This window comes from Zophobas morio, unplaced genomic scaffold (assembly GCF_036711695.1).
Source record: "Zophobas morio isolate AGI-343-1 ecotype UQ-CSIRO unplaced genomic scaffold, CSIRO_AGI_Zmor_V1 ptg000024l, whole genome shotgun sequence".
Taxonomy (NCBI): Eukaryota; Metazoa; Arthropoda; class Insecta; order Coleoptera; family Tenebrionidae; genus Zophobas; species Zophobas morio.
The window spans coordinates 17743623-17769287 of record NW_026972129.1 but is presented as its reverse complement, the minus strand read 5'-3'; the positions used below and the strand labels follow the sequence as shown (position 1 = coordinate 17769287).

The 25665-nt window shown below is 32.3% G+C and overlaps 1 protein-coding gene across 1 annotated transcript in view; it reads left to right on the top strand.

Annotated features, from left to right (window-relative positions):
* The window catches only part of Glut1 (Glucose transporter 1), a 337838-nt gene that overhangs the window by 95882 nt on the left and 216291 nt on the right, over positions 1-25665 (top strand). The window contains exon 2 of the mRNA XM_064064028.1: positions 819-855. The gene's annotated coding sequence lies outside the window, so the exon portion shown is untranslated. The remainder of the gene's footprint in view (positions 1-818; positions 856-25665) is intronic.

Below are 25665 nucleotides of genomic sequence, written 5' to 3'. Positions count from 1 at the left end.
AAATCCAAATACGTTTCCTATTTCCGCCGCTTCAGCATTAAACATGTGTATTTAAAGATGCCGGATCAACAGATCAATCCAACGAGATTTCTTTAAAATACGATTTACTTTTAGAAATGGAATGACGCCGCTTAAGACGGCCGGATTTTTCAACGCAAACAACGAGATGGCGCTGCGGCTGATTATAATTTTGCAGATTTTATGTTTAACATGTTCAACTGCAAATCTTCTCAAGTGTTTCTTGACGAATAAATAACTATTTCAGTTGGCAGTGACTGACAACTGACAGTAAAATCATTATTTTTGGAAAAAACCTAAGACAAACAAAAAATCTTCTGACGTCAGTTCACTTTTAGCTGATTGGTTACTTGCACGGTTTTCGCTGGAACTTTTTACTTTAATTTAAAATTCTTCAAACTGATTCGATTTATTTAAGTAGTTTAAAACTAGTATACGGCTGGAAAGTTCAATACATCACGGAATTACTCCATGTAAGACGTACAAACTCGTCAAATAGAAACTTGCCGAGTAGCCCATAAAACAACAAAGTTGTTATAAACAAGTTACAGCCCTCGATATAGTCTTTACGAGTGTAATTGATGTATTGATTTATTGACGTTTTTACCCTGATAATTGAATCTTCTCCACTCATTAACAGCTTTTAGTTTTAATCTTGTTAACGAATCGTGATCGGTTGCTACCAACGAGAAGTGCTTACTGCTTATTGAAAGGTGGAAACCTCTTAATCATACAAATACAAGTGATTTATATTGTCGTTTTTCCATTTCTGGCTGACCGTTCGTCTGTTTTTATTTCAGATTCTGACGGAGGTACCCGAACGAGCCACATTTAAGGGTAAGTTATTGAATACATCGCTAAGATTTACGCCATCCCTCTTCTGCTATTACCACATTTGCCAACCTACCACTTGGCACTGAATAATTACACCACTATTTTAGTCGAGTTATGACACTTCAGTGGGAAAAAGCAAACTTCCATTTCAGTGACTTATACTTGCTGTTCGCAATTTTGCTTTCAGGTGAATGACTCCGTTATTATGTCACTAGAGACAAAAGTGCCCCCACTTTTTATTGTCAAACGAAATCTACATTTGTCTGCAACATTTCAAATTCACACTGTTAATGTTTGAACATTGTGCACAAAGAAAAATATATTTTTAGGTAACAAGCAAAACTAGCATTATTATTATTACTTGATTAAGAAATCACAAACATGTCATTTCTTTTATCGCACTGTCATTTCCAAAGCATTCTTATTTACACAATTCCAACTGCAATGACCACTAACCACACTCAATCCCTTCCTAAAGCAAATAGACCAGTTCCATTTTGCACCCCACAGTTTGCTTTCTGGACAAACAAGCAGCTGACAATGTTGACAGTAATTGCCGCAATATCCTCTTAAATTGGATTTTTGATTTATTTATATTTAAGTTTAATAACTGCAATAATTACAGTGTCACTTCAGTTTGCCGAAGCGGGAAAATAAGAAATACGTCCAGTTATACTTTAGTTTTCAGGTCGACATTTCAGTAACGATTTTTCTGTGCAGATGTCAGCAATACTGCTAACCGTTCTAATTCGTTTCTGAATGGAGTTTATGATTTTCTTTCTGGTAGGATTCAAAGATGATTCTTTGGTTGTCATATTTGCTAGATTGGAAAACGTTTCACAGTTAATAAAAGGATTGTTTATTTATTGGTATAAGGTAATAATGAACGTCGGAAATATAACCACATACTCGTATATCGTCTTTACTTAAAAAAGTTGACGTCCTGGTTCTGGAATGAAAAAAAAAACAAATTCTTTATCTCATTAGAATTGTCTAGTTGAAAACTGTTAGGTTAGCTTAATTTTCTGCATTTTCTCGGCTGTTTTCTGTAAATGCACTTTAACATCTGTAGTTACCCCCCAAGTTTGGAAACAATTCAAATGTAGTGGTTTCACCTTTCGTTTTTCTCCGGCGACAGCCATCTTTAGCAACTTGATAAAAGTATTATTTATTTTGTATACCTACACATTCCGTCATTCTTCCAGTTAGAAACTATGTAACTATCTCTAGAGGACATAATTCATAAATAATAATTTCTGAACTAGTTCTATTGTTTGCCTTTTTGCTTATTTCTCTTTACTTGATCAAATAAGACTTGATTTGGAGAATCTGCACAGATAGAGATTGATTTTCTTCATTTTTGCCTCTTCTCTATTTTGAAATCTTGCACATGGTTTTCTACGTTTTCAATTATGTGATTAATTTGCATTCCCCATTATCAGTCATTCCAAGATTTTCTTGATGGTTTTCTTTCAATTTTTTTTTATTTTTCTTCGTTTCGTTTATTGAAGAGGTTATTTACTTCACCATTCGCTTTTTCATTCGATTATCTTTTTCCGTTAATTGGCCTTTTGTTCTATTCTATGCCGTGCCTTAAATGCTTGAGTATTGCTGTGATTTATGTTCTCATTTTCACAGAGATTAACGTTTTATTACTATGCTGTTTCCAACTGTAAGCCTTCTTTTGCCTTCTCTTTACTGGCGGCATGTATTAGGAATTCCTTGCGAAGTTTCTTTGATTTTATGTATAAGGGTGGAACTATTCCACACTATCAATGCAATGCTTTTGTCGAATTAACTATGTTAGAACTTTCTCAAATTTCCATCAGATGAACTCCCTCTTCTGCACCAGTTCTAGTCTCACTAGAATCTAAATTTTAATCTTACATTTTTTTTATCAGTAATTATAGGTATATTTGTTCTCTCTCTCAGGTGAAATTCTTCTAAAATCTCATTCAAATCATTCAATATTCTAGAAGTCGTATAAAATGTAACGTTTTCAGCCTTCCAGTAACACATAACGACATTTTCAAGTGAAATATTTTAGAACGTCCTGGATCAATTCTGGATTTTAGGCGGCTCAGTTTTAAGATTTCACGACTGTTTTATAACTTCAGGACTCAAAACGTCAAAATTCATGATTTAAGGACTTAAGACTTCCAAATTCCGTATTCAAAATTTTGGAATCCACATCTTTCCGCTTAGGATTCATAATTTGAAGATTTTGTTATTCTAAATTTCGAGAATCACGGTTTTAGAATTTGGTTATTGTGAACTACAAGATCCAATATGTCAATATTTACGGACATGAAATATTTTGGATCCAGAATTTCATGATTTAGAATTTCTGGAGTTACAATTGTAGGGTCCATAATTGAGACCTATGCTATTTCAAGGTTTCAGGTTGATCGTTTTGGTATTTCAGGATTATGTATTTCCTTTTTCCTAATTTCAGGTTTTAGAATTGATTAAAAATTCTGAAATTTCTAATTCTATAAACCCGAATTTCTGTAAAGTTAAAACTCGAATTTTGAAATCCCAATTTTTCTATCTAATTCTATCTATCCTAATAATAAAATTTTGGCCCTGAAATGCTGAATACTGAGATCCTGAACACTGAAAGCTTGAATCTTAATAATAAATATCAAAATTCAAAATTTGGAAATCCTTGAATAAATAGTGAATTTTGAAAACGTTTTTGGTTCACATTCTGTTCATGGTCTGACTGCTTGCGTTTTTTGGAATTAACTGATTTTTGTCTGAGGTTAAATAGAAATAATCCCATCAAAGAATTCATGTGAAATCTCTTCTCGGCTTTAAAAACTGTCTCGAATCACGCTTGTAAAATGAAATATTGTTATTGACATAAATAATCTTTCAAAATGTTATCAAGTTTGAACGTTGATGGTTCCTGGCCTAGAAGCCCCATGCTGGTTCGAGCTGACTTTGACTTCATTTGACCTGACTTAGAACCGGTATGTGGCTTCTAGGTTAGGCCAAAGTGCCCCACACAGTCATCGCAAAAAGCGATGGGGACTCTAGGCCAGGTTAACTGAGGTCAAAGTGGCCTAGAGGCCCCACCATATAACTAGTGGCACAGCATTGTTGCTTTGGCATAACGTGTCACTGCGAAATCGAGTCAAAACAATGCACAATCAGGACTTGCTTTGAAGTCTACATTGGCAAATTATTTTGATTCCTAAGTTTTTTATATCAACTTAGGTTTCTGTTTATCAGAGTACGATTTACTTAAAATGAACAGCGTTTTCAAGTACAGATTTAGTCAGCGATTTTTAGGTGTTGATATAAATAAATTGAAATTCTGTAAACACCATTGTTTTTAGCGTAACGGGAATGCTTAATTGAGTACACTGCAAATATAACGCATAATATAAATTAATTTATATTTTCTTAAAATGCAACGTACACTTTTTAATGGATTTTGTTAATTTTTTAAATTACGTTTATAATGATATGAAACACTACATCTATTCATGATCTGGTAAGTTTGTTGGTAGTCGCATAATCAAAATTGCCTCAATTTTGCTCGTTAAGTTGTATTTCTTTTAATCTAAAGTTAGGAAATGTGTCAGAAACAGAAACGTTGTTAATATTTTCAGCTGCAATCTTTAGAACATTGCAAGACTCATCTTTTTATGGCAATTTTTTTGTGTAATACTAAATTTTTGTTTTTTTTTGCTGAAATTATACGGTACCGACAAAATTAAAATTTTTGTTTACTTGAATAAAAAACGTGTCCGCTGAATAAAATAGAAAACTTGCAAACCAGCTCGAAGTAAATGTCGGGATAATTATGTCAGACTACCGACAGACAAAAAAATATACAATCAAATCATGACAACTTCATACAATGTGAAGAAAAATTATTATCGATGCTTACTTTACGTCGAAAAGATCGTAGATGGATGATACACTAAAAATTCGTTGTACTGCCATTTTCGTTTCTCAGCACAAGATGGGAAACTACTATAATAGGGTTGAATTTGACGAATAATTCCATTGACGTTTCGTAGTTCCTAGAACATGAAAAATTAGATCCTCCGTTGCAGTCTGTTTATTGTTTGTTGACGATTTTATTAGAAAAGTCGGTGGAATTTTGAAGAATTATTTGTAGAGTGCCTCAAAAAAATTTGTCAGTATTGTTATCAGTGTTATATTGTACTGATTCCAATTGGTATATTTGCCCCAAACACTATTACCTACTCTCTTTACTTTTAACCTGTCGAAAATACTTCAATATTTTTTAATTCGGAGAAATATATGTCATGAAAATTGGATCAAAAATGGACACATGGCCAGCTCACTGTCCAGATTTAACACCCCATATTTTTTTTTTGTGGTGATACATAACCGATTTGACATATTTGTGGCCCTTACGTGTTTTAGAAGATTATACTAATTATATACAGATTCATAATTGAGATGTCTTAATTAAGCTTCCCATTTCAAGCTAAAAGCGATTGCGTTTACACAACTTATAGTTTATAGTGATTTGACGCAGTTTTTCCTACACGGACGACTACATCTCCATAAAAAGGAATTACATACTTCCATTATAACAGAATTCTAAGTGCCACAGTTTTGAAGAATTACAATTCTGTTAATAGATAGTTCGAATGTTCTGTGATGAATCTGACCTTCTACTGGAATCTAGTGCGGAACTAACAACCCTATTTTTCAAACCCAGGTTGAACTACTACTAGAATTTTAAATTTCTCTATTATTTTCTAAGCAATAGCAGTTAGTTGTGTGTCAGGGAAATGAAAAACAGTTTTTATCAAGAACAGAGGCATTATTTCTTGAAACAAAGCCAAAGTAACTAACCGCGTGAGTGATAACAAAAAGTTTCGTGACGAGGTGCACAGCAATTTTGAATTTGAAAAAATACACTTTGATTTGAGGTCATAGATAAATACCATATGACAGGTTTCGCATTAAACTTTTTATTACAGGTCATTTAGTCACATTTGCGACGAAATCGTTTAATAAAGTGCCGATTATAATGCCGCTTCCAGAAAAACTTCATATGATACTAAGATATTAGATCGCCCAAAACTTTTCACCCTAAAACTCACTTGCGTTGCGCTTTTTTGTGGCAACCTATTTGTCTAGAAATATTAGTTTTTCGCTTGAATAACAATTCCGTTATAAGATTCTTGTTGATATCGTTTACGTACACACGTATCTCGTGCATAATGTATTCGTATTTGGTTTAAAGCAGGTATCTCACACTCTCCTTCGAATTTCAATGCCGTGTTGACATATCTCTACAAGCAATGTGTTTTAGTGCTTGGCCCCAGTTTAAGAGTTTACCGGGTAAACATTCTCCGTCGGGAATCGACCTACGCTTCGGCGACCACGCAAACACCTCGACATTGCTTTTTATTGATATCTCGGACCGTTTTCGCAGTCTCAACGCCAGAATTGCTCCGATTTCGACCTACAATTTTCTGATGCGGACAAATAAACGAAATCGGACAGTTCGGATTTAATCGAACGGGAAAACCTCTGATACACGGGATTACCGAGGCTCTATTGGTTTTAAATAGGAAACCAAGGTGAAGGAGCCACGAAATGACTTTCATTGAAACGATGATTAAGAAAGCTTTTCGAAGAGATTAAGCTCACGGTAGTTAACAAATAAAGAATTCCATTGAATGTGTTATTTATCGTTGAGTCTTCTGGAATTTACAGTTTTTATACTTTTTTTTTTAAATAATAATAATATAAGAAAAAGTGAGGTTAAGTTGTACCACTCTATATTCTCAGCTGCCTGATGTACGGTTGTAAAGTTTATGTCCCACCAACTGCCTAAATTTCCAATAATGTTATTATTTCAAAATGCTTACTTATAGCAACAACAAAGTAGCAAGTAATAATAGAAACTTTAGATACTTTGTTTAACTTGTACTCGAGCATAAACGTTGTTGCAGTTCTCATTGTATCTTTGTGTTTAACCTTTGTGTATACTTAACAAAGTGTAGATCATATTCCAAGAATAATATGAAGCCATCTCACCAGTGTGTTGACAGATATTCATATCCGTCTTATTTCATTCTGAACTTTGGTAAGTTTTCACGCAAGCAGACAAAACGTTATGTAAAATTTATTAACGTGTCACGCATTTATCCCAAGCTGCCGTCTCTATCCAGCACAGCGCCATACAGTTCTTGCTTTTGGAACGAAAAATTTGGACTAATTAAAAAGCTGTTCGGTCTATCAAAATGTGCTCTAACCGTCTTGAACGAATTTCTTGAGTGCGATCGCGGAGAGCACAGTTCACTACAATGTTGATGGCCTCGAGTATTTTAATTTGAAAATAAGTACTATCTACTTCCAAAAAGTGTAGTGGCTAACTTTATGAAAAACACTTGAGGTTGACGGGAGCTATGCCAATATCTCTTATCTCGAAACCCTCTCAAAGCTCTCGTACATTTCCCCGAGAGCTGAAGAGTCACAAATGGATCGATCTAGCAACTGCCTTCCAAGACACTTCTACCAATTTATATACTCCAGATAGACACTGGATTGAATAAATACATTTTAATTGAACGATTTACGATTTGGTTCGGCGCGTTTTTTCGTTTGGCTGTAATGAACACAAAAATCTCTTGATGTTGGACTTATTAGAAACAGACGTCGTATTCAGAAAGAAATTAAAATTATTGAAATTTCTCAAAAATTGTCTCTTGTGTAGAATAAATAATAGTCTGTGGATTTTTTAAATGAAGTTAAACGGTAACATCTTTTCTGGAACTACTGTAGCAATATAAAATTGCAAAAATTATCTAACAAATGACCCATAAATCTTACATATTTTATATATCATTAATTTGAATTAAGACTTGTGTGCTATTGTACCAATATGTTTATTCATATTTTTTTTATGCCAGAAGTCGTAGATAAAATTTCGTAGGGTATGCGTGGATTAATGCGCTATTTTCCATTCAATGACAAAAAGACCTTCAACTAATGCAAGGAATAACCCCCTGAATTTTTGCCGCACACTGAATAGTTTAATTTCCAAAATTTTAAGCCTATATTACAAAATTTCCATAGGAATATGTCCTGTGAATATTACTATTATGTAATTAATAGTAATATAATAAATCATTATTATTAACGCCTAAAATTGAAAAACACTTTTAACGATTTTAGGGAAAATATTGAAACATTTTCATTATTGAGTAAGTGAAACTCGTCCCACTTTCACTTTCCACAGAAGTGAACACTCTTTCTATCTCTTTGATTATTTCTAGATCTTCAAATATGCCTAGAAATTTTAGAGATCGTAAGTGGCTTAACCAATGGTAGACAACTTTTATCGCTTTAATTCTCTTCAAAATATGGTGCCTAAGACCGTTTATAGGCTTCACAAGAAAATACGAAGACTTATGAATAGGAATTAAGCATTTAGAAAAATGCAACAGGAAAGCGAGAAGAAAGCAGAGGAGCAGAACTTACATTGGATTAATTCCTTCTAGTAGATCGGATGATATAGAGGAATATCGAAAAATAATAAAAACAAGAACACAGAAACGGTCCCAAAAAACAGTGGGCAATAACCAGAAGAACATCGAACGGAAAACTAATTATCTAAAGTCATTTTGACAGAACTTTCCTAGCCTCTGAAATGCAGGCGAACAAATACAGATCCTTGAAAAAAACTATAAAATTTAATGTTGCGAATTTATGTTTTTTGTATGGTTATGTGTGTACTATTAAAGTAAAGGAGCATGCTATGCGTATGCTTCAAGTGAGTTTTTCTATAACAAAATTTTGTGATCAACACTTTATCAAAGACACATATAACAATTTGAATAGGTGTGGTGTAATAACAGTACTGTATATTAAAATTTTCGAAAAATCAAAATAGATTGCTTCATTCATTAATTATTTTGAGTCACCCAGAAGCTGGAAGATTTATAATGTTTTATTTTTTAGACAGAAATTATTTGGGAAAACTTTGAGATGACGTCATCAATTGTTTGGTAGAGGATAAACGGATAAATTTTGAATAGTGATTTACAATGCTTACGTTGACCTCAGTAGTAATAGTAGTTTCGGAGATAATATGTCCCATGAAAATTGACACAGACGACAGACAGATGGAAACGTGAGACCTACTCTTTCGTACTCTCGTGGTCATGAAAAGTAGAGAAAACAGCAAAGTCAGATGGACCCCATTACACTAAAGCAAAGTAAAGAAAGTAAAAAAGTAAAGAAGATAGTTCTTACTACCTGGGAACAGAAATAGAGACAGTTGAAGAAATGAGAAAGTGGAATATAGATACACTATACTTTTCATGAAAAAAGAATGAATCAAAGAGTGATAATCATTAAATCAGTGAACTGCAGAATTGAATAGAACGTCCTTAAAAAAATAACAGATGTATGCATCGGTTGAAACTATGGAAGAAGACAATTTGTTAGCATTTTATGAACAACTACAAACAACAATTCATAAAACCAGAAAAGACAATAATAACACAACACCAACAACGTGCAAACAAATGAAGAAGCTGAAAAGAATATAATAGCAATACATACATTGAAGTTAGATAGGTAACGCAAAGAGATATGTCACGAAAACGGAGAGAACTAGAAGAACAATAAAAGAGAAGAACGGATTAGACTTTAGAAGAGAAATGGAAAACTTTGAAATAGATAATATGAAATAAAAGAGGAGAAATATGCTGAGTCAAAAAATACAGAAAACACTTTCGTACAAAATCCAACGCAGAAAAAAAATACAACCAATGACCAAACTAAAAATAAAAGACGCAAAACGACGTTCTGGTCGGAATTCAGACAACAACTGGAAAAAATACACAAATAAAATAACAAGAAGTTCTAGAGTATAGTGAAAAAACTTATAGGAAATAAGTGAGAAAGGCTAAGATGGGTAAGAAATGAGAAGAACCAGGTGAAAACAAAACAATCGACATAATTATTACAAAAATGGGCAAATTATTACTATAAAAAACTTAAAGAAAAGGAAAAGGAAGATACATTTAGTAGAGGAATTGTAAAGCCCTGAAGAGAGTTAGAATATAAAACAAATAGAAGAAATAACAATAGAGGAACTGGTAGTTGGTATTGCCAAAATCAAAGCAGGAAAACCATGCGGAGATGACCAGATTGAACTAGAAATGATGAAAGCGCAGCATGAGATGGACAGAACAAATAGAAAAAGTTGGAAGAGAAAAAGGGAAAACGATTGCAGAAATGAGAATAATGGCCAGAGACAGGAGACGTGGGAAAACTGGATCGATAGAAGAGAGAAGGAAGAAAGAAAAATTTGTCTTTCTTAAATCACGTCTGGTTTATCAAGTATACTTTTGATATCATTTTTACAATAAATTTCGTCAAGTTTCACAAAAATTTGACGTGTCGCTAGGTTCTAGATAAAGTTTTCGGCAGTTACTTTGTTATAATGTTCGAAAAAATTAATCATTAATTTCTAATCTAATGTAACTTTTTAATATTAAATTTTGAAGGATCAGAATTGCTTAAGGGGATTAAAAACTACAAATTTACAAAATAAATCCTTCAAATATCTTCATTATTTTGTGCGTTAAAAATGAAAACGTTTTCTTTGTCGTGTCTATTTTTTTACTGAAAAAGGTGAGCACTTTCAAACTCTGTAAGTCTTTTTTCGCTTTAGTGAACAAGTTTCAGCTTGCAAAGAGTTTACCTTGTGAATTGTATTCGTAAATTTAAAATTGTAATTAAAAAACTTTCTGGTTTATTTAAATGTAAAAAATTGCTAACCTGTAGCCCCCGTTTGTGTACGTTACACCCAAGAGACACGTGGAGACCTTTAATATGTTGTTACAGGAGTTTAGTGGAAAACATTTCCGTAAAGAGGCACTTTGTTACAAATTAGTTCCGGACTAAAACCTAATTGTCCGACATTATTAACCCGAAGAATAAATGAACGAAATAAAATAAGTAGAATTATAGTAGAGGCTTTGCAACCCCAAATTTCCCTCATTTGGCACACGCTCTTATTGATAAATTCCAGATATATGATTTTCATAAAAAAGACACCCTCTTCTCATACAAGGAGCCAATCTGGGCCAATAGCATAAAAGAAAGAAGTGATATGACATTTTTCCTTATTCTTGATTTTTATTCTGAACGAACATTGCGAAAAGAACGTTCCCCATAACGCTCAAGATAACGATTCAATTCTATTAAATCGTCTCCTTATTTATAAAACAACAAAAAGAGATTGCTAATTGTAGGCGAAGAAATAGAAAATCAACGGAGCAGAACAACGGGTTTCAATAAAAGGATAAATCAACGCGCCTTATTATTTCGGGACATCTGAAACATCCCGCAAAACGGTTCAAAATTGGCCGCCCCCGCTGCACGAGTGGTAATATTAAGCTAGTAAAGCATCGAGGGAAGGTGGAGGCAAATGGAAAAAGCGAGAAGCGAGTGCTGACATCTGCAGCCAAGCTTTGACAAACAACTTCATCGGGGTGTCTTTTTACGATCTGTTGTAAAAATAGATCTTTTCTTTTTTTGGCTCGCTCTTCACACTGCAACTTCTCTGTTTCCTACTTCACGGTTTATTCGCCATTAATTTTAATTAAACGTGGGTTTGGTCGGGTTTATTTTTGGCCATTTAGATATTTGCGATCTTGTCGGTGATTGATACGCTGTTTGTGGAATGCGAGTTTCTCGTTTGATGCCGTTTATAAACTGCGGTTTCTAGCATCCGTACTACGTCAAAGCTGGCTGCAATTGGATCGAGTCTTACCTAATTGGAAGATGCTGCAGTGGGGTGTATGATGATGCAGATGGCTTCCAGTCGTTACACTTAACTACCACAGAATTACATTTTGAGTGAAACGTGGCGGAAATAGAAATTATAACAAGATATTGATGAAGTTCGCTTTGACGGCAGTAGAGGAAAGGACTTCTAACTCGGTCGCTCCACTTCTCTAAGCAGGTAGTTCGAATTAGTGGTTACAATTTACTTCTTTAGCCTGACTCAAAGTACGTTAAAATTATTAAATTCAACACTGTTTTAAAAATAGTTTCAATTAAATTGACAACGACGAAGCTTGAGACGGTTAATGTAATTGATCTTATACAGAAGCAGACAGAAGTAAAGCAACAACTTCAATATTTTGTTATATATAGACGAAATTAATAATATTCTCCGCAAGGAAATAAATATCGCTGAACACAATACAAATTTTAATCAATAATAATAATAATCAGTCAGACTCAAACTTAGGATGTGTTTTGATTTTCCTTTGATTGCTTATTATCTTACTAAAGACTCAATCTAACTCTGTGGTTTATAATAACTATAGATAATATAGTATTAAATCAGTATTTATTTCAAGTTTCGGATCTATCCCGGCGCATTCACCAAATTTTAAGAACTCATTAGTAAATTCTGCGATTATAACGTCGTTTTAACAATAGAAAATTTATGAAACTTCTTTTTTTCCGAAAAATATGGAGCAGTAGACTTCGCTGTTAAGTAAAGTACGAAAGTTTTAAATTAGATAGTGTCACTGGTACTTAATCCTCTATTTTCGTAATCATGTGAATCAATTTATGACATATTCAAGTATTTCATGACCGTTGGTGAGCTCAGATTTAATTCACTGGACATATAATTGCCTATGAAAGTCGTATTTTATGTAAACGACAACTAACTAGTTTAGTTATTGTTTCAAGAGAATTAGTTTGTTCACGGTTTCACTAATAACACGATTTTACTCCAATCATGGTACCGAGAGAACAATAAAAACATGATCAAAGACGGCTACAGATTTTTTAAAGTTCGTCTTTGATCGTAATCTGACAAGACGAAAATTCTATCAAAGACACATCTTCAAAAATTCATGACTCTCTTGAACGTATAATTGTTGTGTCGGTACAAAATGCATTATATAAGTATGATTGCATAATTTTCTATCATGATTTCTACAACAATAGTGTTTGCTAGATTTTGCAATTATAAATAAAAAAAAATGTTTAGTATTAGATTCGTTAAGTTAAATATACACAGGCTGTCTAAGTGAAAAATTACGCCTTTTTCGTAAATCACCGAAAAATGTTTTTGACGTAGTTTGATAGAAATTATTTATAAAATAATTATTTTTAAATACAGAAAGTTTTTGTAGTTTTATATAAAAATTGTTCATCTTACGAAAATTTTTAAATCCGGTATATTTAAAAATTGGTCGAAGGTTATTTTGACAGAACTTCCCTCGCTTCTGAAGTACACTAAAACATGTTTAGCTTTTTATGAGAACCCCTATAAGTTAAAATAAAGATATGTATATAGTGTTAAAATAAGTGTAAAGAAGCGGGCTACGCGTATGTTTCAAATGAGTTTTTCCTTTACAAAATTTTGTGATGAAGCCATCAACATTTTTCCAAGGACACTTATTTCAATTCGGATAGGTGCAGTGTAGTACTAATAATAACAGTATTGTATTTTTAAATTTATGGTAAAATGAGTTGAGCTGTTCTTGATTTATTCAATAAAACACACTCACTCATTCATTATTTTGTATAAACAATTCTCAAAAGTATTAATACTGTGACGAATCACAATTATAGATTCATCATATTTTGCGCATTTTCGGCAGGATTTATTCTTCAAAATATTGAGATAACGACATTAATTATTATTAGTCAAGTTTTGGTTATCGTTTTACCATCTACATGATATTCCTAACATATACACAAAAAAAATCGACACAGACGCGGACAGACGGCAGACAGTAGACGACAGGGAGACAGACGGAAACGAGAGACCTATGTTTTCGTATTCTAGGGGTCATGAAATGTCGAGAAAACATAACATTAGCGAGTCGCCCAATGGCCTCGATTAGCTTACGCTCAGGAAGTAAAAATGGAGGAGATGGCTTAATCTATTTATGATAAGGTAATTAAAATTGAAACATGCTAGTTTCTTATATTGTTAAAAAGAACATCCTGTATATTACAATACTTTAGAGCTTATATTGAAGTAAGCTTCTTTTGGTACAAAATTTTTGAGTTTTATCCTCGCAGTCCTTTTTGAATTATTATTTATTTTTGTATAAACCTCAGCAAACTTGGTTCAAACAAAGTACAGGGAGTTCTATTTGAAAAAATACGCGAAGACAAATAAATCATAAATTTACCTTGAATAGATAAGTGTAAATGTTGTTCGACTTTTTAAATGGATGTTAAGTTTAGTTTTGTACAAAACTTTTATCGTTAAAAATAAAGGAAATCTTTTTCCATAAAAATGCAAATATCCTGAAAACTAGTAATCATAATTCCTAGTATCTCCATTTTACATATACATAGAATAGAATTCTATAAATATAATTATAGTGTGTCTGTCTGTCATATTTTGAAGTATGTAACCTTTATGTTTGAAAATTAATGTAAATTGTTTAGACTGGGTCAAACAATTTTTCAGTCAAGTCGAGTAATCCTCGCTGAAATCAAGTATCCATGCTAAATTTAGGTTGTAACAGAACTCGACACTTCTTAAGTGAATTTAGATCAAGAACACGAATTGAATTTGAAGTGACTCCATTAAAAAAATTATTGATAAAACGATACCTACTTCTATACCAAGCTAACAAAGTAACCAAGCTCTTTAATTTTTTTTTAATCCTCTTGTTACTTTGTTGAAAACTGGGAACTTGAAACTGAAAGTACATACATATAATACATGACACAAAAATAATAATTAATCCTATAGGGGAAGAGGGCCCAAAGCGGGCACCATAAGGAAAAATATTTAAAAAAGTAGTTTATGGATAATCTAGATCCTTTAAATTTTTATATTATAATGCTTGATTTAACCCTTTTCAATGATGCATAACTAAAATTGAAGAAAGTTTATTAAAAAAAAAGTTAGAAGCAGATAACTAAATCTTTGCAACTGCCCGCTTTGCCCTACGGGGAGGCCTAAAGCGGGCATTCAGCTAGGGCAAACCTGGCAATGGTTAAGGTTGGCGTCTGGTTCGGTTTCGCTCTATACTAAATACATTGAAAACATTGTCGGGGTTTCCGGAATTGCATTTTAGAAATACTAAAGTCTGCAACCAAACCAGAAGTTAAGTAAGCTCATTTTAATAGATTTTGACTTTTCGAGAGTTATTTACCTCAGTCATGGATTTTTTTAGGATTATAAATGGTATCAAAAGAAAGCTGACACTTTTCCCCAGAGGACCTTCTATCTCAAAATGCAGACCTCTTCAGCACTTCGTCAAAAAATGCATCAATGTGCCGATTAAAGTGTGATGTAAAAGTTGCTCAACTTTATGTTTTGTTTTTTTGTAAAAACTGTAGACTAGATATGAATATAAATATGAAGGTCCCCTGGACTGAAGTTTGGTAATTCGAAATATAATTTTTTTAAAGCGATATATCTCGTATTTTTCTTTTTGGTTTTTTCACTTCTTAGACTTCGTTTTATCTTCAGCAAGTTCTTCTTTTATAATTTGTTTCACAGACTCCACATTGCCTTTGTTCTTCTTTTCGAAACAACTATAGATATTTAGTAAATACACTAGAAGGACAAACCGGACAAGTGCCCGCTTTGCCCATTTCGACAATTAAAATTGCAAACAACATCTAAACTCAAAATGATGCGACAAGTGGCAGTTAACTGCTACCTTATGGTAGCCGAATAAACACACATTGACTAACGAATTTCATTTTTAGCTTAAAAATCACAAACATAGAAAAAACAGATGTGACACACTTTGCAATATTTTTCAAAACCATGTGAAAATTATTTATTTATTACAGCACATAATTGGGTACTCGCAGGAGACCCGGGCGACTGATGTGAAGTATGCGGGGGGGGATGCACTATGTCCGCGCGGTTAGGGCGCACCATCTTTTGAAACGCCAAAACTAAAGAGAGTGCCCGCTTTAGGCTCTATGCCCGCTTTAGGCCCCCTTCCCCTAAGTCCTTAATTATTATTAATATCGAATATCATTTATCTTCGAGCAGAGTAGGCAACCAGGTATTCGAGCGAACATTAAATCGAAGCCTGAGAAGTTGGCACGTAAAAATTCCAAGAGAGATTAAAGTGGATAACACACTGGTTGAACACAAAATTGGAAGTGCACCAACTTGACAAGCAATTAAGTTGAGTTAATGTGAATTTGAGTATCTTTAAATCAATACTGATCAAAGTTGCCTCTGATCACTGGCATTTATCTTAATGAAATCTTCTCAAGGTATATAACTCGGGCTTTGGCCAAATGAACCCGCTCAATTTATTACGTGAAGTGCTCTTTAGTATTCTACAGGCACTAAAACTATTTTGCATAAAATAAGGGTAATTAATTCGTGTAAACTCTCTCGGTCAATTACGTACAAGAGGACAGGGAAAGGAGGCGACGGGGAAGCGATAACCGTGCACGATGGGTTTTGTACATTAATACGTTATCAAATCGAAATGTGATAAATAATGCACGGCTAAATCTATAACTGTTTTCATTGATAGAATAACTCTTTTATTAATACAATATATAGTTTTAATGGAGCTGAGATTGTTTTCAAGGAAGTGTCCTCTAGTACTAAAAAACTAATAATTTGAAATATCAAAATGCGTAATCTGTTAAGGACAATGAAATTGTTAGTTTTCAGAAGTGGGATATGTTTTATTTAACTTACGAGTCAGTCTAATGCATTTACGTTTGTCTTAAGCAAGTTCTAAATCATTTAGCGAACACCATACAGCAGAAGTAGTTAAGACAGTCTGGAGATATTATTATTCATCATTACCTTCAGATATTTTTGTAAACAACTTCAAATTTGATCGCTGACTTAGCGCCATTTACATAATCGTGATGAGAAATGGTACCAATTGGTCTACAGTTATTTAGACAATACAGGTTCTTCAAAAAATTATAAAATTTAATTTTGCGATTATATTTATTGTTTATACCAACCCCAATAAAATAATGTAAAGAAAAGTGTGGACTGTTAAAGTACAGGTAAGGGAACAATGTTAAATATATTTAAAACATATAACAACAGGAAAAAATATGTTATCACTACAGGTTAAGGTCGATTATTATTTACGTATTCTCAAATTTTCGAAAAAATAGAGTGAATCGTTTTTGATTTGATAAATAAAAAATACAGATAATAAGAGTCACTGTTTAAGAAAAAAAAAAGAAGCCACCCCGCTTCGAATACGAAACTTTGGGTTACAGTGTACTTATTCTAGTATAAAAGGTGATCAACAACTCGAAGCGGATTCATACACTACAGGTGTAGGACTATATTATTGTATAAATCATTTTAATGTAGAATTTTTCGAGATGACGTCTTCAAATTCTTAGTGGATGATTAGCCAAATTTTGGTTAGCGTTTTAGCATCTAGACGATATTCTTAATATACTTATAAAGTTGAACAACAATCGGTCCAGTAGTTTCGGAGATTATCGATCTAATAAAAATCGACAGAGACGACAGGCAGAGACAGACAGACATAAACGGAAGACCACTTTTTTCGCATTCTAGGCCTCATGACACGACGTTTCGCTTACGCTCGGAAAGTAAAAACGGCACCTGTCCATTAAAAATATTTTTAAGTTTTTACTTCCTCAGCGTAAGCTAAGGATGGATTGTAATCGAGTCGATTGGACGATTTCCATGATCCCTGTACCGGACCGATTGTTGTCAAATTTTATATGTGTATTAAGAATTTCGTGTATATAGTAAAACTCTAACCAAAATTTGGCTAAGTAAGTGTTGTTTAAATTTTATAAAGTAAGATATTGTTGAATATGTGAGAAAAAAAATCAAAATTGTATAACAATATTTTACAATTTAACTTTGAATCTGCACATTGAAATGCTTTGAAATTTTGTAAACGTTTTAAGGTTCTCGTAAGCACGATACATCGTTAATCAAAATTTTCTCGTGTATGCCCCCCTAAAAAATAATGACGTAATTTATAATTCTATAGAATTTGTAACTGTTGCATGTGTGATTTAACAATCTTTTTGAGTTTTTACCCTATAAATCCAGATTTAAAAAAAAATCTAAATTCTATTATATGAACATTTTCCATTTTAGCTTTAAAATTGCAAAACTGAATGTTCTGAAAAATTACAAGCATTTTAAGGTTATCGTAATCATGGTAAATCGATAATCAAATTTTTTTTTATGCCGTCTTAAAAAATGATGTTCTCTAAAATTTTTTCGAATGAATTATTCTTAAATTTTATAGAATTATTAACTTTTGTATGTGTGGTTTAAGAATTTGTGTTGAGTTTTTATCCTACACATCCAGATTTTTGGTAAAAAATTCAAAATTGTATTTTATAATTATAATTTAACCTTGACATTGTAAAAACTGAATGCTGCGAAATCTTGTAAATATTTTAATGTTGTTGGAAGCTTGGTAAATCGTTAATCAAAATTTGTCCGTCATCTTACAATTTTCCCGAATAAATTTTCCTAAAAATGTATGAGTTGTTTTGGGAAAAAAACGGAGTAGTTAATTTCTTCCTCTGCGTTGAAGAGATAAAATCAATCAAATTTAATTTTCTTTTAACCTTTGACGGTTGTAATCTGAACGTGCTAATAGTCGAATTTTTTCGAATTATAAACATAAACAGTCGAAGTTAAGCATGTACTGAGCAATTGAGAATATTTACGTTTTTCTCGTTGGTTATCTGCTTTAAATATATTTCATATTGGCATATTGGGGTGATGATTTTGTGGTGATAATTAATGCTTCGCTAAAAGAATATTTATTCTTTGCGAGTAAATTTTAGAAAAAAAAATGTATTTGTTAAATATATCCAATCTGAAGCAAGTTCTTTTTCTAAAATTTTTCCACAAAAGGGATCTTCTTTATTTGAAGAGATCAGAAAAATAAAAACACAAATTCGTGATCCAGAGGAAATTTTCGATGGAAAAACTTGAGAAATCTGGATGTTTAAAGTAAAAAATAGGGGTTTCATAGACCACAAGTACAGATGTATGTTATTTCTTGAAATATAAATAACACTGAAGTACTATGCATAGTTTTAAAATGATGTCCTCAAATCGTTAGTGTGGACGGTTGGCGTTTTACCATCTATTGTAATCTGTCTAATAAAAAGAGACGCAGACGGGTAGACGACAGGCGAGAGACGACAGACAAACGAAAATGGGATGCTTATTTTTCGCACAGTTTGAAGTCATGGAACGTCGAACAAACATGAAAGTAACTATTCACTGGATGGGCCCTACTACACTAGAGTAATTAGCTTACGCTCGGAAGTAGAAACACATGTTTCTCCGATATCTGTGGAGATTTGACTAAAGAAGGCAAAATTTCTCGATCTTGAGTAGATTTTTGATAACAATGACTCTATTTGAAGAGAATATACAGAGATTCAAAAAATTCAATCGATTCGACAAATTTTAATTTTTGAGTAAAAATGGTGGAGGCGCTGGGCTAATATATTTTTATATTTATACTTACTATACGAGTATATCTAGAGCGAATTTAAGAATTTTTGGTATCTCAATTGGCGATGCTTATATAAACTACCCCTAACAATACAAAACTACTTTGGTAATTTTAGTAATGAAACCGTTGATGCCTGTTTTGAGGTTACAAATAAATTTAATTGAGAAAGTTTTTATATTTGACAAGTTGATAGTTGTGGTTGTTTGTCTTTTTATCTACTGAATCAATGCAAATTTGAAAATACTAGACGCGCTTTTTGACGACTTTGGCACCATAAATTTAAATGTCAATTATTATGAATTTATGAAGTATACTAAAATTGATTTTTAATTGAAAAAATTGTGTTTTATTAATGGCAATATCCCCAAAATAACCGACCTAATTCCAAACTGAACTGCTCTAGTTTTTTCAAGCTTTAGTGTTATTGACTCCATGAAGTAATTCATTAACTACTACTTAGCAACAAGCGTGGGGCAGTTTATCCTGGCCAGTACGTGATATAACAGGTGAAGTGTTATCTGAAAATTGGCAAAAATCCCGCGAACAGATCGATAGATGTAAGTCATTTACATACACGATAAAAAGACGAGGGCCTAGAATCGATCTCTGAGGCACACCCTTAGTTACCGCTTTGGAATTAAATAGTACTTTCTCATTACCTATTTCCATTTCATCAGTTGAGCTCAGCTTTTGTGATCTAACTGACTCAGTTAGATACTTGTTGATGTTCGGTGGAAGAAAATAATTGCTCCTATTAAAATTTCAAGTGTGTAAGACAAGACATTTATGTTACAGGATCAAACGAGCTAAAGTTTATTGATTAGCTATGTTAAATGCTCTATGATAAATAAACTGATAGTATTCCTTGCCGGAAAGGTATTTACATTAAAACTGGTTATCAATAATTATAATCTTAATAAAGTCATGATTTAGGATAGTTTTCTTTTTGGAAACAGTCTGAAAATAATTTAGAAACATGTCGGCTATTTCTTGGGCGCTAAATGCTTCATCATGTTTGAAATACATAACATTTGGAACTGTTTTAATATCACGACATTTACTTTTAGCGAAAGTCGAAACAGCGTAGCGGCGGCAGCATCGTCAGTAATTTGACCCTCAATGTTATGTTATGTTCCAGTCAAAATGGCTTATAATTGGCCATAACGCAGGGGTGTATATTTCGAACACGTATTCCTACAATTAATTTTTATTTTATAGTCGTTAAGGATCTGAGATCAACTCGAGAAACGCGTGTAGTGGATTGCGGAAAATTTCGATATTAGCGATACGTATCATGCATGCCATAATACAATTTAAAAACATTTTGAGTAATAAATCAGTTTATGAAAGAGATTCTCATTATGTTTAGCTTTTTTCTACCTTATCCATACGTGTCTCACGCGAGGCTGCATTTATAGAAAAAGCAAATTTCGTATCAGTGGATGTCAATAACGGATCGAAGCGTTTGATTTGCATGTGAGTATAAAAACGTCGAAAAATTTGTCGGAGAAGCGAGCGTCTGAAGGAAAACACAGCGTTTGTGTGAATTTAGCAACGTTGAATAAACATGAGCGTCCTAATAGAGGTTTTGTGTATTAATTAACCTGCGAAATTAATGTCTACACCGTAGTGCGAGTGTATGATACATTATTTTCAATATTCCCTCGACTGAAAAGATATAATAGGCTTGGTCGTACTCCGATTAATATTCATGATGACTCCATTGTTGCTATTTTTAGCCTGTTTATTAATATAGGTAAAAATAACGCACCCTTCTCAATATAACGTGCCCCGTTGTATTAATACGCCACTTTTGTGTGCTTGTAATAAAAATTGCCGCGGGATGGTTTATTTATCGCCATTTTTTCCCACCGACGTGTTGTGTTGCGGCCATTATCACTGTCTATTGTTTGCGTGTACACACATAAACAAAATTTTATCAAAAATAGTTCAGAGCACACAGTTTGCATACGTAAAAAATACTTTTCGTCAACGTGTTGCACATATTATTTTATGGTTTTTACGGGCGCGGTCTCGGCTTAATGTTCCACAGTTAGGCCTGCACTTATCGTAAACATTGCATGTTAAACAACAATGCCGTACGACCACAAGAAAAATGCAATTTTCTTATTCGAAAATATATTATCGGAATAGAAGTGGTTCTAACACAATGGCCGCTATTAAAGGTAATAAGTTTTCACGTCCCCCTGCTTTCATGTAAAAAAGACATTAGAGTTTTGGTGGAGAAAGCGATACAATTTTTTATTCTCGAGGAATTTGTACCTCTACAACAAAAGATTTATTGTTTAATTTGATGGAATTGATGGCCGCAATTTGCCGCATTTGTTTGGGGTAGTTAATACAGGAAGGATTCAAGGATTCCGTTTGACGACGAAAGAGATTTACAATTAAGAAAAGGAAGGACTTAATAATGCCACTTTACCCTCACCTTAAGACATGTAAATCATGACGCAAGTCATTTTCTATACAGTTACACAGCTTTCTGTTTACACGTTACTTATCGTCAGATATCAATATTTTCATTTCCATGACTCCCAAAATGTCTCCTTGCCTAGAATTAAAATTGGTCGAGAACTTTCCTCGCCCCTGAAGTATAATGAAACATATCTAGCTTTTTCAAAAATTAGGTGTATAATTAGAATTTACGATTTTTTTAGTAGAAACCCTATAAACTGAAATAAACATATATACATATGTAATGCTAAAATAAATGTAAAGAAGCGTGCTACGCTATGTTTCAAATGAGTTTATACTTGACAAAATTTTGTGATGACGTCACCAACATTTTTGCAAGGGCACGTATATCAACTTGGATTGGTGCATTGTAACGCTAATACTAACAGTATTGTATTCCCAAATTTTCGAGAAAATGGAATGATTTAATCAATAAAATAAATTCATTCATTCGTTATTTTTTTTTGAGTCACCTGTATAAGCAAATCTAAAAATTATGAATACAATGATAAATTATAGGTAAAAACTCGTCATATTTTGCACACTTTAGGTAGGATTTATTCTGCAAGATTTCAAAGCATTCGGTTTTAGTTCCGGATTTATTCAATAAAATGAATGGACTCATACATTAACTTTTTTGAATCACCCTGTATAACCAAATCGAACAATATCAGGAAGCAAAAACTGAAAAATCAAAAATTTAAAAACTCAATCAGGAAATCGAAAATCTAATACTTAAATAAATTGGAATAATATTGGAAAATTCAAAAATTGAAAATTCGAGAAATCTAAACGTCAAAAAATCAAAAAATGAAAAAATTCGAAAATATAAAATTTAAAAATTGGAAAACTGAATCCTCGAAAAATAGCAAAAATTGTAAAATCAGAAAACTGAAGAATCGAAAAATGGAAATGACGAAAAATTGGGAATCGAAACATGGGAAAATAGGAAAATCGGAAAGGCAAAAAGTCGGAAAACCAAGAAATTGAAAAACGGAGAAATCGAAACATCAAATGATTGAGAAGTCGAAAAATCGAAATTGGCCAAAATCAAACATTTTAAAACTGAAAATCGAAAAATTAAAAGACCAAAAAATTGGAAAACCGAAAAATATAAAACCGAGAAGTCGAAAAATTGCAAGATCGGAAAAGCGAAACATCACAAGAAACTGAAAAATCTAAAATTTAAAAATTCGAAAAATTGAAATATTGAGAAACAGAAAAATCGAAAATATCAAAAACCTGAAAGATCGCAAAAATTAAATGATTGAAAAACTGAAAAATCGAAATTGAAAAGTCGAGAAATCGTGAAATGGGAAAATCAAAAAACTGATTAATTATCGAGAAATTGAGGAATTGAAAAATTAAAAATTTAGAAACGTTAAAAATAAAAAAATTGAAAAATCCAAAAATGTACAAAACAAAAAATTGGAAAAGTAGTATAATTGAAGTATCAGACAATGAACAAGTGTAGAAATTGAAAATTTGGAGAATCGAGAAATTGAAAAATCGAAAAATTGAAAAATTCCAACACTGAAACACCAACAAATCGAGTATTGGAAAAATTGAATAATCGAAAAATTGAGATGAAAAATTTTGAAATTAAAGATTAAAAAAACTGAAAAATCCTTAAACTGAAATGTCGAAAAACTGAGAAATCGAAAGTTGAAAACTAGAGAAATCGAAAAGCCGAGTTGGAAAACTGGGGAATTGAAAAACGGAGAAATCGAAACATCAACTGATCGAGATATCGAGGAATCGAAAATTGAAAAATTGAGGAATCGGAATCGCCTAAGATCTAAAAGTTAAAAACTGAAAAATCGAAAAATTTAAAAACAAAAAAATTGAAAATCGAAAAATCAAAAATTTTAAATATTCGAAAAATTGAAATATTTAAGAACAGAAAAATCTAAAAAATTTAAAATTTTAAAAATAGAAAAAGTAAAATATCGAAAAATGCATAAATCGAGAAATCGAAACATCAAAAATTCAAAAAATAAAGAAATTTAAAATTTGAAAATCGAATAATTAAAAACCTGGAAAAGTAAAAAATTAAGAAATCGTAAAATCGCATAATCGAAATATTGGAAAATCCTAAAACTGAAACTTAGATAAATTAAAAATGGAGAAAAAAACGAAGAATCAAAGAACTGAAAAATCCCAAAACTGAAACATCGAAAAATTGAGAAATCGAAAAACTCAAAAATTTATGGAAAGTGGAAAAAATCGAAAAAGTAAAAAATCATGTACCTCAAAGATAAAAAAATTGAAGAATTGAAAAACTGAAAAATCTAAACATTGAAAAGTCGAGAAATCGAGAAATGGGAAAATCAAAAAATCCATTCATCGAGAAATTAAGGAATAGAAAAAATAAAAGTTTATCAACGTTGAAAATAAAAAAATTGAAAAATCGAAATAAATATACAACGAGAAATTGAAAAATTGTAAAACTGAAAATGAACGAGTTTAGAAGTTGAAAATTTGAAGAATCGAGAAATTAAAGAATCGGAAAATTGAAAAATCCCAACACTTAAATACTGAAAAATTGAATAATGGAAAAATTGAATAATTGAAAGATCAAGAAATGAAGAATCTTAAATTTGAAGAATGAAAAAATTAAAAAATCCCAATATTGAAATACGGAAAAACTAAAAATCGGAAATCTGAATTGGAAAACAGAGAAATTGACGATTCGAAAAATTCAATAATCAATAAGGTGAAAAATCACAAAAATGAAATATCGAAAAATTGGGAAATCGATAAATTATGTCTGCAATTTTGATTTGGTTTCCTAAAGATCTCGATGTCTGTGATAAAAATTCAACACGGATTCATAGACCACAAGTTCAGAATTATGCTTCTTTTTAACAATTAGAAATTAGCTTACAAAGTAACTTATGTGGTGTCGACCTAATTTTTCACATATTTTTGGTAAACTAACTACGGTCACTTTGAGAAGAAGAATTGAATTTTTACATTTAATTAAATTGTAAAATGTAAGGTAAAAACTCAATACCGATTCATAAACCACAAATGTATTATTACGTTATTTTATAAAATTTAAATCACATTTATTACTATAAAATAAGGGCATTCCGTTATTGGTGGGGATAAGCAGATACATTTTTCTTAACATTCTACCATTTACATGATATTCTTAACATACATTCAAAATTTGACAATAATCGGTCCGGTAGTTTAGAAGATTATCTAATAAAAATCCGAACCGATACCAGACAGACACACGGAAACTGGAGACCTACTTTTCGTGCTCTAGGGGTCATGAAACGTAGAATAAGCATGAAAGAAGTCCGTCGCTCGATGGACTCGATTACAATACCTCCTTAGCTTACGCTCGGGAAGTAAAAATTGTTTTTTCATGCCCATCACTTCAGAATTTTCTAGTAGTACATGTATTAGATAAGAAATCGCAACAAAAATGATTTACATAGAGTAAACCGACTACAATAGGATCCATCCGACGCATGACTACTTTAATGTTTTCTAGACGTTTCTGTCGATGTGTCGTCTGTGTTGATTTTCATTAGGCAAATAAACTCCGAAACTACCGGACTGATTGTTGTCGAATTTTAAATGTATGTTAGGGATATAGCGTAGATGGTAATTTACTAACCAAAATGTGTTGAATCGCCCCCATCAAAAACTTGATGGCGCCTCTTCAAAATTTTGTAAATTTTATAAAACAAACAACATACTCCTGACTTTTGACTTGTGGCTTATAAATCCGCCTTGATTTTTCACCTTAGACGTCCGGATCTTCCCAAAAAAGTCCAAATTACTTTCCCGGTTTCGTTCTTCTTACATCGGCTATTTAATCTAAAAATAA